Below are 13,006 nucleotides of genomic sequence, written 5' to 3'. Positions count from 1 at the left end.
TCAAGAGTATGCGCTATTGTTGTGTTTTATGGACAAATCCTCCACCTTCGCCGTCAGCATTGCTGTTTCTTCTTTTCTTAAAAAAATGTGTTTGCGTTCCTCTTGCATTTGCAGCAAAACGAAAATCGATTAACTCTGCGTGTCGGCTGTTGCATGTCCAAACAACGATATATGTGTATGTATATGTATGTCTAAACATTAATACATATTTATATGCATTTTTGCATATATTGTAAATTTATATGTATTAGGCATTAGGGTGATCCACTAAAATAACGGATTTTTGAAATTTATATTTTTAGTTTTTAAACTAAAACAAACAAAAATATTAAAATAGATCGAACAGTTAACTATATATATGTACATACAAGTATACAAAATATTCACCGAAACCTTATAAGAAAAACTTATATAGCAAAATAATTGCCCAAATGAGCGAATTTCCCAAAAGAACATCATCTTTAGTTTTGATTTTAAATTATCCTCCATGTATTATGTATTACAAAAAAATTCTAGAATAGTATTTTCTGATATGAAAACGAATCACCTTCTTTACATGCAAGTTGGTAAACAAATGTTTGCATATAAAAGAAGTATATGTATAACATCAAAGCTGAGGGCGACATGCCTCCTGAAAACCAAATACACTCCCCTTTTGCAAAAATACAACCTTCATACGACATCATTTTACGTTTAATACCCGATGCATTAAAATTATATGTACATATTTATATGTAAGTATGTACAATATGTGAAAGATTTAGTGGAGTAAGAGTGTCAATTAAGCAGATATTCTGAAATTCAACCCGCACTAATTTTACTTCGCTGCACAACAAGGTTATTAGAGGTTAGAAATCAGTTAGTGCATTGGTACACATTTTATTATTATAAAATTGTGATATGGAAGTAAAAATGGAGTACCTTTTTGTAAATGTAATCGCAGTCCACTTGAAAAACGATTGCGTTTGAACGCTGCATCAACCCCTGCAAGCCACCTATCAATTAAATCACCGATTAATTACCCAACAGCGCAGGCCACAGAAATTTCTGTCAGAGTTTCTTTGAGGACGAATTGACAATTCTAACCGAAACTCTTGTGTATGTGTGATCTTTCTTCCCTTTCTTACACAAATACCTTAAAAGTTACACGGTGTGTATATGTTCGTTTCCGCGCTAATTAATTTGTAGTCTATTAACTATGTAAATATTAGATCAAATGCGTATTTATCAAGAGTATCCATATCCCGTCCGATAACGAAATCTGATAGTACCGAAAAAAGTGTTTCTGATAGTTTTAAAATTTCGTAAGAGAATAAAACTTAGTTTTGTGTACCTATTCATGAAAAGCAGCAAACTACATTCTTAAAATTAAATTAAAGAGAGAGCGAAATTTCGTTTCGAACTGTTTATCGTACTGCGCTCGACACAAATTTAATTCTAATTACATTGTATCATTATCAAAATAATATCGATTCAATTAGATATTTATCAAAAAGAGATACAAAAACAGGCGAACTCGTGAACAGCTTGATCAAGCACATCACAAATCAAACAAATTGTTTTCCTCTTCTTATTCATTTTCATCGGTTTAGATAATGTTCCATGTCTTCTCCTACTTGTGTTCATAAATATGCAATTAAAGGCTGCTTCATTATATTTGTAAATATTTGATACATCGAAAATTTATTGTCAATCGGTTATTGTTCAAGCACCAAAAGGCTAGAATTATTAGAATTTCTATAGAATTACTATCTCGCTTTCGAAACGAATTCGATACTCATAGTCAAAAGTGGAAAATTAATGGAAAATATTAATTTAATATACCACGGAAGTTATTCGCCGCTTGCCACATTGCAAGTGTCGAATGTACACACCAATACTGCACATAAACACACACATACTCATGTTGTGTGGCGAAAGTATTATGGCGTATTGTACTAAAAAAACGTGGGAGCATTTGTTGCTGGAATAAGTTTAATCGAGCCAAGCCGACGCTGGTGGCAATCCGCAAATGCGCCGCTGACAAGCCCGTGCAACCAGTCAGCCGGCTGAGTGAGCAGACGGTAAGCACATTCACTGCAGAGCGAACAATCAGTGAAGTGAATACACAGGCAAGCGCTGCATGTGTTGCCACAACCAACGCGTTTTAGTTCCTCAATTCGTTGCAACGCTATGTGCAGGCTGGCTGCTTGATATGTTAAGTTGGCTTCGCTGCGAGAAGTGCAAAATGCTCATTCGCATTTGCTATATGGAAGTAGTATAGATATTTGTGTATACGCAAAGTGTAAGTCAATCGCTACCGCAGATAGTCAACGAACTTATGGTTTGAACTAGTGACTGACTGCCTGTTCGCGCGACGTAGGCACACCATTTGATTCTTTGAACTAGCCATAAACATTTACTGCATATTTACAGTATTGCGTTGTTTGATAGTATACCCATATGTATGTATGAATGTAACACCAATAATATTCGATTCTCCACTTCTCTGCTCACTATATTTGAGCACCTCTATTTTGTCAAGAAATTTCATGTGAAATAAAAAATTTGGCCAAGTGAATTCCGTACACGCTATTCTATCTTTTCTATATTTTATTTTTTTCTTTATTTTGTTATGCCAGTCTATGTGATTTATGCTCGTATGTGATTATACCCGTATTTTCTAGTTTTGAATGTCGATATGTATCATGGTGTACAATACACAATTTAAAGTAGTAATAAGAAAATATAATTTGTGTTTTTATTATTTATAAAAAAAATATTAAAACAATATTTGAAATATTGAAGAAACTGTGAGCCAATAATGGAAATAATTACAAAAACTTTCACAACACTGTACATATGTAGATACGTTCATGCATGCACCTATACATTTTATTACTGTAATTAACCTGCAGCATTGCTGTACGTCTGTTTTCAGTGTTTGTGTTTGTTCTTAGTTGTTTGTGTTTTATGCTTTATTGGCTGAATTTGTTAGGCGTGAACCACGGTGTGATTTGCATTATTTCTCCGTTTCTATTATTTCCCTAATATATACTTGTATATATACGCATACAAGTGTATGTTTTACGTACGTTTCTTTTTTCTTGCATTTCCGTGCTTTGCAACAAGAGTCAGATGCGGCCAAACCCTCAGCTAGGAACTCTATTAATCAAAACATGAATCTCATGCAACCAGGTTTATTTAATCTAATAAATTCTTCAAAAGATTTCAAAAGATACGTCAATATCCTTCCATAGATTATACTCTGGTTTGCATGGGCATGCTGTGTATAACTTTCATCCGATCACACCTACTATACTAAAATTATTGAGACTAACACAATCGAAACTTGAAATTGGCAAAATATCTATATTATATAAATTTTTAACCAATTAATTTTTACGAAAAGTATAATACTCCTTCAATTTGCCATAATTGATTGTTTCTAGTTGCTACACACAAAACTAATACTTCCTTAATAATATTACTAAGTCAAATCAACACATCTCATCAACATAATCAACATATTGGATATTTCCGAGTTCAATGCAATATTATAAATTCAAACGATTCAATAAAATTTTATTAAATTCCATCTTTATACTTTGTAATTGTGCGCAACATGTTGGACAAGATTATAATAGTTATGTTCGCCTAACGGTTTTTTCGAACACAATAAAATTAAAAGAGGTAAACATAGGGTTAAATACATAAAAAAAATTTTGAGGATAATGAACGAAAGAATTTTAAATAAGAGTCATAATAAGTCAAAAGAGGCTTGATTTTTACAAATGTTTGAAACGTGCACTGTATAGTTTTAATGCATCTGAAAAGTGGCAACTTATGGAAAAATGCTGGATAAGCTAGATATAATACAACACGGTATTAAAAATTACTTAAATTATAGTTCCTATTTAAAGGTTTGGTTTATTTTATCTTCAAAAAATTAGTGGAGAATATTTCCTTTAACTCCATATGGATTGATATCGATTTATATTATCAAATATGTTAAACACAGTCGACGCTTGTAAATTATAACTACTTTGTTTTCAATGTGCTTCTGATTTCTGAAAAATTCAAATTTCTTGAAGGTTTTTTAGGTGTATACTTGTAAATATATAACTACAATGAAATTCTTTTTTATTTACTTCATTTATTGTAAAAACCAGAAAACCAAAGGCATTAATCCTGTGCAATACATATCACATGTTCTTGTTTATTTAAACATATAAGTATGTAAGTATACATTAAATCAAAAATGCATGCAACAAAACAAAACTCAGTAAAAAAATAAAGATAATTAGGTTAATTTTCAAAGCTAAGATATTAATTAACGAATAAACGGCTGAATCACCACTTTCTCCACTAGCCTTTACTTGACATATAGTCAGGTATGCATGTTTACTTTTAGGTTTTTTTGAATCTGAAACAATAATATGGGAGAGCCATGATTTGATTACGTGCTTAGCAGAAAACCATTTACTATGATCGCACCATTTTATTAAATTACTAACTCTTTTATACAAAATAGGCTCAGAAATTCGAATTTTCGATTCTCATTTCAAAACGTTAAATGGATGTACATATTGCAAACTCCAATTCCAATTTTTGGAAAATTTAATTACTTATTCTAATTTGTGTGCGTCGACTGTATAATAATTTTTGGAAAGGAGATTGGCTTAAAAGTGAATAATTTGTTTATTAAGTTGTTTTAATGGGGTGAGCACGTGGTTTTAAACTCTGAACAAATTTTGCATAGAATATATTGAAACCATAAAAAAAATGTGCAGATATTTCGAAATATTTCACACCACTTTAATTCTTACCAAAATACCATATTTAATACTTTCGCCATACCAATTTAGGTTTTCAGTTGTATTGAAGTGAAATGTCGCTTTACTTCAACAATTTCTCAAAACATAAATAATCACACCCTGTATATCATCCTCACTGACTGCATTTCTATCGTTCTTATATTCATTTTGTAAAATCTTTAATTGAATCAAATGACACAGCTGCATCTCGTAATTGATTCACTTAATTTAATTCACTGCTATTACACTTCTCAAAGACTCCCACTACCGTTTAATTGTATATACAAAGTTTAGTAGGTTCTAATGGCGATCACCACGTAAATGTCCAATATGTGATGACCGCTTTTTGAATTGAAAAAAATATAGCATTATAGATTTACTTTGTAAATATAGAACGCATTTTAACTTTTCAACGGTTGTTGTTTTTCTAAAAATATTAGATTAGATAAAAAATTGTTAATGAAAGTAAAATATGTCTAATAACGAAATATAAAGTAATTAAAGCATGCAGTTGTACACAGGCTGCAATTATTTTTAGAAATTGTCACTTCAAATACAAAAGAGGATTTGCTTTTATTTTGCAGTCAAATTGTAAACAACATTCGTTAAAGTTCGTTTTTGAAAGTCTCAATGCACTCGATATTCCCAAGAACTAGGAAGTATAATTGTATTCTGTGAATCCACACGCACTATAAATATATTTTATATGTATATAAGTACATATGTATGTACGAAAATATTTCAGTACTTAAGGCGCGAATGTTTAGGGCAACGCTTGAACTGTTTCAAGAGGTGTGTTTTCTTTTTGATTATCGCGAAATACACGATGAACACTGGGCAATTATTTCAAGTCCTTTTAAATTCAAAATAGTTTTGTCAACCAAAATGACGTAGCCTACATTTAGGGTGTTTTTTAATAAGAAATAACAATTTATAATACATATATTAAGTTTTAATTAACTTTGACGACTAAAACCTTTGGGAATTTGCCACGGACTACAAAAAAAGTGTGTGTATACTGTAAATAGCAATTAGAAATTTTATATACTTACAAAAATATCAATTACGATCAGAAATCTCTTAATATTTAAGTTAGATTTATACTTGCGAGTTATGGGTAAGATTATATTGTTTTCGCAATTAAAAAGCACTGTTGTTTACAAAAACTTTTGAGAGTATTTTACTTGTTTATTTTAATCGATTTTCAAAATTTATTTATTTTTAAATTTATTATTTTCGAAGTTATTGTTATAGTGTCGTGGCAACTAAACCAGTTGGAGCGGACGATAAAACTTGAAACGCATTTTTCTCCAAACCACTTTTCCGATGCGGTCATCACGATATCTCAAGTTCTAATCAAGCGTTTTACCTAATTTTTGGCATGAATAGTATATAAATATCTCTCTATAGTATGAACCAAATAATGAAATTTTTTAAAAATTCAAGAAATTAAAGAAAAATTTGAAAAAACGGCCTTTACTTTTGAGTAGCTATTTAATATGTTATTTTTGATATTTTTCCAAAATTTCAAAGATATTAAATTAGGTGACTTATCTCAGCAAATAACAAACATACATTGAAATAATATTGCCAATTACTTAAGGCCTTTCAACGAATCTATTGTACTTGAGACTTACATGAAACACTTGAATATCATTTAGAAAATGTAAAAACTGAAAACGAGTTGTAATTTTACCGAGATGTGTCTCGGGTAGGTAGGCAGGTAGGAGTGCTACCACCATGGACTCAAGTAGCGCTGGATGCGCCATTTTGATGCACTGTCGTAAGACCTTATAGTCTTATTATTCCGTTTCATCGTTGCGTATATATATCCGTTAGGCTTTTTGTGGATAATCATTCAAGGTTTGGTACCTGATGGGTTCCAAATACTTTCTGTCGGATTTGTGATAGAGCTGGGCATTCGCAGAGAAAGTGGAAAACCGTTTTCGTATTCCCTTCTTGCTTGCAGCTGCGGCAACTATTGTTATAAATCAGGCCTATTTTGAGCGCATGCTCTCCAAAAGGCCAGTGCTATTTCTGGACCTAGATAGTACGTTCTTTATTCTATTCATCAATTTCAATTGTTCTTGTGTTCCATATACTCTGTGCGATTTGTTTAAAATGCACATAAAGCTCTCTTTGAATCGTTCCTAACGGGCATATTGACTCCGGCTCTGATTCGTCTAAAGAGGCTCCTAGCTTTGCGAACTCGTCTGCCTTTTCGTTGCCGAAAATGTTCCTGTGACCGGGAACCCAAATTATGGGCCTGAATGTAAGCTTAAAACCTTTCGATAAGGCAAGCAATGCTATATACCTCTTTTGATTCATTTATAAAGGGAATCCTTACTTGAAAGTGACCATTGAAATCTAACCTAGGGATATATCTGATTTTCTTATATTAAGCTAACTTAGGATGGCGCTACGTCCATACTTTTTCCGGCTCCATCCTCCTAATTCCTTAATTCTAATAGCAGAGCTTGCTGCTACTTTCAGAGTATACGCGTCTATGGGCAGCTGATATAGGAGTAACGCTTAAAATTTGTATACTCTTAACAACATTTTGTAAAATCATTTGTAGTTAAATGAATTTGTTCACTTAACGGTTGTATGCAATAAGTAAAACGAATCGAAATAAAATAAGGTCAAAATAATCAGAGTGTTATATAATATTTAGCAAGATATTTAATATAAAACGAAACTAAATAGGCAAGATATATTGGTACCCATTGGACAACAATATCACAGTAAAAGGAATATTTAGGTATATCTCGATACATATCACACATCTTTCGATCGTTCGACTCCTCCCGAATCTCGCATTTCCTTACTTGTTACTATTATTATTTTTTCATAGAAAGTCTGCTGGCTCGTACAATTTTTTATAGTTTCAATCTTGACATACATACACTGATAAAATCGATAAAAATTAATTGAATATAAAAACAAATATCCAAAAAACTTATCCACTGATTTTCACTCAACAAGTTCTGCTGTTTCGATCTGTTCGCACAAAGTCCAATTCTTTTCATTTTGCCGCTTTTTTCGCATTCTAGTTTTGATAATATTTTGCGGTCAAGTTAGTTGCAGAGTTATGCGTCTATTTTGATCCTACTTAAGCAAATAAAGGGTCTACCAACAAGAACGATGTGGTGTTAAATAAAACACTCAAACTTGGTCAAAGTGGGCCCTTTTTTAGTTATGCAGATAATTTTATGTTATTTATAATTTAAATAAAATGTTGTGACGCCAATTTTCGATGACCCGGTGCAGCTTTTCGGCTGGAAATTCGGCTATAGTACGCGGAAGCTCCTCGCGCATTGCTGGTTGAATGGCGTAAACCTTTGATTTAACGTATCCCCACAAAAAATAATCTAGAGGCGTTAAATCGCTTGATCTTGGCGGTCATTTCACTGGACCATTACTCGAAATTAAAGAGTCGCCAAACTTTGCACCCAATGTGTCCATGGTTAGAAGTGAAACATGAGCTGGCGCACCGTCTTGTTAGGAATAGAAATCATCCGCATCGATTTTATCAAATTCCGGAGAAAAAAAGTCGGTCAACATCCTGTTATAGCTCTCGCTATTGATGGACCTCATCTGAGCTCTCACAGTAGGCACCGGAGAACGTGAATTTGCGTAATAATCTTGGACAATTTCCAAGCGTTGAACCCTACTGAACGCACTGACAAAATTTTACACAAATCCGTAGCAAAACATGGGCGCCACAAGCTATCAAAATCACGGCATCCCTATTGGTATATGCTGTATTTCCCTTGTTCAGCGTTTCTCAGCTGTGATTAATGTGTTAAGCGACAACTAAAAATACAAGTATCAGCACTTGAATAATGTTTGTGGTTTTTGCAATGAGTTTTAAATTTGTATGCCAACAAAATACTCTTTGCTGATAATGTCAACAATAACAATTATGCATGTATTTGGCAAAAATCTATGCATGAACTACTTTTGCTCGCGTTTTCGCAATGCGTTCAGTTTGGTTTTTACATTTTATTGTATTGCATCTCATCAACCTTATTGTGGTGGGAACTGTTGAATATGCTGTGGAACATCGCAATATGAATATGTGCATAAGTATGTACTCGTATTAGGTTTGAGTAAAAGACTTTTCGCGTTTTTATATAAAAGATTTTTCGCGTATAAAAGAACCGAATATATGAAAACGAAGTGACAAACTCAATATGTAGACAATGCTTACTACTGATCAACCATCTGTAGAAATCTGTACTATCACCTTAAAAATAGGCTCCTTGCCCTTGTTACAGCCTCGACTGGTTGGGTTTAGTGCAATGAATTTTTTGATGACTTCACGACCTCCACTTAATGCTCTGTGCCACTCAAATATTTGTGTTCGTGATAAAGTAGGCTCCCCAAAACTCTTCTACAAAATTTTCACGATTTCGTTTCTGTAATTCCATTGGAAACACAAATTTTCAAGCAATATTTTACTTCGATTGTTCAATATTTTTTTCCATGGTAAAAATCGCCAAACAAACTTCGTCGTAAAAACAGTTGTCAAACACGCCTGGGTCAATTTTGATCAGATGATAAACATATGTATGTATACCAAGTAGAAATTTTGTATGTTCTTGAAACTAAATTTTATGGAAACAAATTCCACTGCGAACTGCTTCCGAATTCACCATATTCTTTGGATTCCAACGACAATATATTGTAATTGTTGGTGGAAAGAAGAAGCCAAGAATGAGGTCTATTTTGAAGCAAATGAACCAATACAACTATAAATGTTATTTTATGAAACTAATGAACTCTTTTCCCGAACTATTAGGGTGGATTGCATAACTACAAGTATAGCCACTTGTGTTTCTGATATAATTCCTAGGCAGACTTTGGGAAATACATTTAAAGACTAATAAAAATACAAAGCGGTACAATCGAGAATTTCTTCCATTTTTAGTCGTTAATCTTCTGTAGACTATTGTAGTATAATATTATATGTTGTATGTATATATGTATAATCCTTTTGCTAGCAATTCCCATATATGTATACCAAATACAGAGTGATAACTTAAACCTGGTTCGCGATTATTAAGTATTGTTTTATTTCAAACACAGATATAATACATTGCCCTAGCCATATGTGATGCGAAATAGAAAAACTCCGGCATATCCAGAATGGACTACCAAAGACAATGCTTGTTGAAATGACAAATACAAAAATTTGCCCTTAAAATTATCTGGTGACGCCTTATGGGTTTGTAATTAATAGATAACGCAACCAAACAATATTATTATCGATAAAAACAAGTGATTCATAGTGTATCAACAGACTTTATTAGGCAAAATTATTTAGTTTATGCATAAACTAATAAAGAACTCCAAAAACTCTAACAAAATATAAGGTAATATAACAACAATGTAAGCTCAGAAAATTTTCGATTATCGATTACAGATGATTAATTTTTTAAGTAAAAACAAGAAAAAACATTTCAATTTGCGCGTGGTCTCCACCTTTCTTAAAACCTTTACAGACCAAATGCAAAATTTCTTCAAAATTTTGTGTTACTCTACAAAACTGGAGGACACACATATGTATGTATATCAGGAAGTGGTTGTGCCTTGAGTTAACCAATGATTTCTAGACAGAAAAGAGCCATCAAGTGTAGAACGTCGCAAATTATGATATTTTTTTATATAAGTATGTATGTATGTTATGTTTAAGTTCACTGCAAAAGTTATTAATGAAGGTAAGGGTGTTCTCTTGTACACATACATAAGTAAAGAATATATTTTTTCGACTGAAATTTGTAATAAGCTAATTTCGTGAACGAAAGCTAATAGTCTTGCTTGTGTCTATGCAATTATAATTTAAATAAATCGTCCTTCAGAATAGAAGTTAATAACCTACTCACTGCAACACTTGGCTACAATTGTCAATATAAAAATAAAATCTGGTAACTGGAACAATTGTTATTCACCACACTAATAATCATAAATGCATGATGGCAAAACTCATACACACATATCTTGAACAATATAAATTTACTATAGCTGATATACCTACACTATATATGTATGCAGGGTTATGTACTCATAGTTATACTGTGTATAATGAAAGTCGTTATAAAACTTGACTATTCTTCTTGCATCAAAGCGTCGTCTTTGCGCTTTAATTGTACCAACTTACACTTTTTCTTTTATATATTTTTTTTGTTTTGTTTTTGTTTTCCTTTCTTTCTACACCTACAAAAGATATCAAAGTGTTACAGATGCACATACATATTTCCCACAGATATACATATGTACGAGTACATACTTATATACATTCAACTGGCCTTTTGTAGTATGTAAATTTGGTTGTAGTAATACTTGCTTTGAGAATGAGATTCAAGTCAAGATGCTACATACTCTAAAAGCGCTGACACCGAATAATACGTTAGCATGTACATATGTACACATTTTTGTATGTGGATACGTAAACATAACTACAAATAATAATAAATAACAGCCAGACTGAACAGAACGCCGTCACGGAGCCAGCGACAACATCTCATCTCAAATTCATTGTCACCTTTTCAGTCCATATAAATATACATATGTTTAACCATACATATGCATGTTATATTTTACATACTTTTTTATAGATATATATGTACGTATGTATATCCCTTCAGATTTTTAGTGCCATTAGATATCTTCAAAATCAATATTTCAAATACTTATTGTAGCTAGTGTACCTATATATGTAGGTATATATATCTTTCATATGTTAGAGTCATTTAATATAAATATGAATTCTATAACATTAGAATGGACTGGAAAATCGTTGCTCTGAACAAGAGATCGCGCGACAAATAAAAAACTATTATCTTGTCTCAGAGTACTAATCTTAATTGGAAAACTCTCATGAAATTTCGCCTAATCGTTTTTAATTTGTTGGATTGCTATTTTTATTTACAATGGAAGAAACTGAATTTTGTTTTTAGTTAGGTTAGCTTGATAATAAAATGATGCTCAGGAACCACAAGCCACCAGGAGCGGTAACAACGGAAAACATCACGGAAATTTTATTAGGTCGTAGTAGTTAACATCATTGGCATCTAAAATTAATGCATATTTAATATCTTTAAAGAGACTTTACAAATGAAAAAGCTTTGAGCGCAATGGGTGTCGGGTTAGCTTCACATTTATCAACACTTCGATTTATTCAGCTTGTCATATGACAGATAAACTGCAGCAAATATGCTAAGAACTGATCTATCTAGATAAAGATTTTCTAATTTATTTTCAGAAAATATTTTTAAACCAATTTACCTCAGCAATACTTCCAGTGTAATATTTTTGTATTTGATAAAGTTAAGATCGGTTTGAGAAAAACCTGTTGCCAAATGATGCTTCAGAAAGCCTGTTTTTGCAAAGACTCTCAAACACAAATATTGCAAATTTTATATGAGCTTATTCATAAACAAAAACACCTGCTTATAATCCCACCTCCCGAACTAATACTTATTTTAGATGTACGTTTGAATATATGTATGCGTAATACTCCATTCAAGCCTAAGCTTATTTACTTTTTTCTTGTCTCATTTTGTTAAACCAGATTTAGCTTTTGTCTTGCTATTTCGCCTTTCATTCTTTTAATCTTTTATTGTACTTTCGGGTTTGAAATTTTGTATGTAACATCTGACCACCATCCATGAAACTATGTAACATAATATTGTTGTGTTAAAATCCGATTATTTGTCATTGACGTACTTGCCAACACTTGCGCGGATTAGTCAAATACGGCTTGAGCTAGTAAGCTTAAGCTACTCTGTGAAATTTGTAGATATATTATATTATATTTCTATATCAAAAATGTTAAATTTCAAACTAATTATGGATTAAAATACTGCTATCAACAGTGCGATGATTCTATAACGGTTAGAGTTTCCTTCGCGTCATAAATTCTGTCTCATGAGATATAGCATAGCATTTTGAGTCACACAAATTTCAGTATTTTGAAAATATTAACAAAAAGCGAATTTCGGATGTTAGTGTTATTGAAATTTCGACACTCCAGCTTATAAACAGGTGGCACAGTGTCTAAAATTAATAAAAACGATTGCAAACATAATTTATTTTCTTCCGCATCTACCGTATTCTTCGGATCTGGCCAACACCGAATTTTTCTGAGAAAAAAGAGGAAGCTGTAGCTTTTCCAAAAGCTGGAAAGCAGTTAGGGGTTGTTGTTT

The 13,006-nt window shown here is 32.2% G+C and overlaps 1 protein-coding gene across 12 annotated transcripts in view; it reads right to left on the bottom strand.

Moving 5' to 3' along the window:
* corn (microtubule-binding protein cornetto) overlaps window positions 1–13,006 on the bottom strand; it is a 40,474-nt gene that overhangs the window by 15,837 nt on the left and 11,631 nt on the right. The gene's annotated exons all lie outside the window — the stretch shown is intronic.

The sequence above is a fragment of the Bactrocera oleae genome, chromosome 6 (genome assembly GCF_042242935.1).
Source record: "Bactrocera oleae isolate idBacOlea1 chromosome 6, idBacOlea1, whole genome shotgun sequence".
Classification (NCBI taxonomy): Eukaryota; Metazoa; Arthropoda; class Insecta; order Diptera; family Tephritidae; genus Bactrocera; species Bactrocera oleae.
Note: the sequence above shows the minus strand (reverse complement) of the source record. Positions and strands in the feature narration are given on the sequence as shown.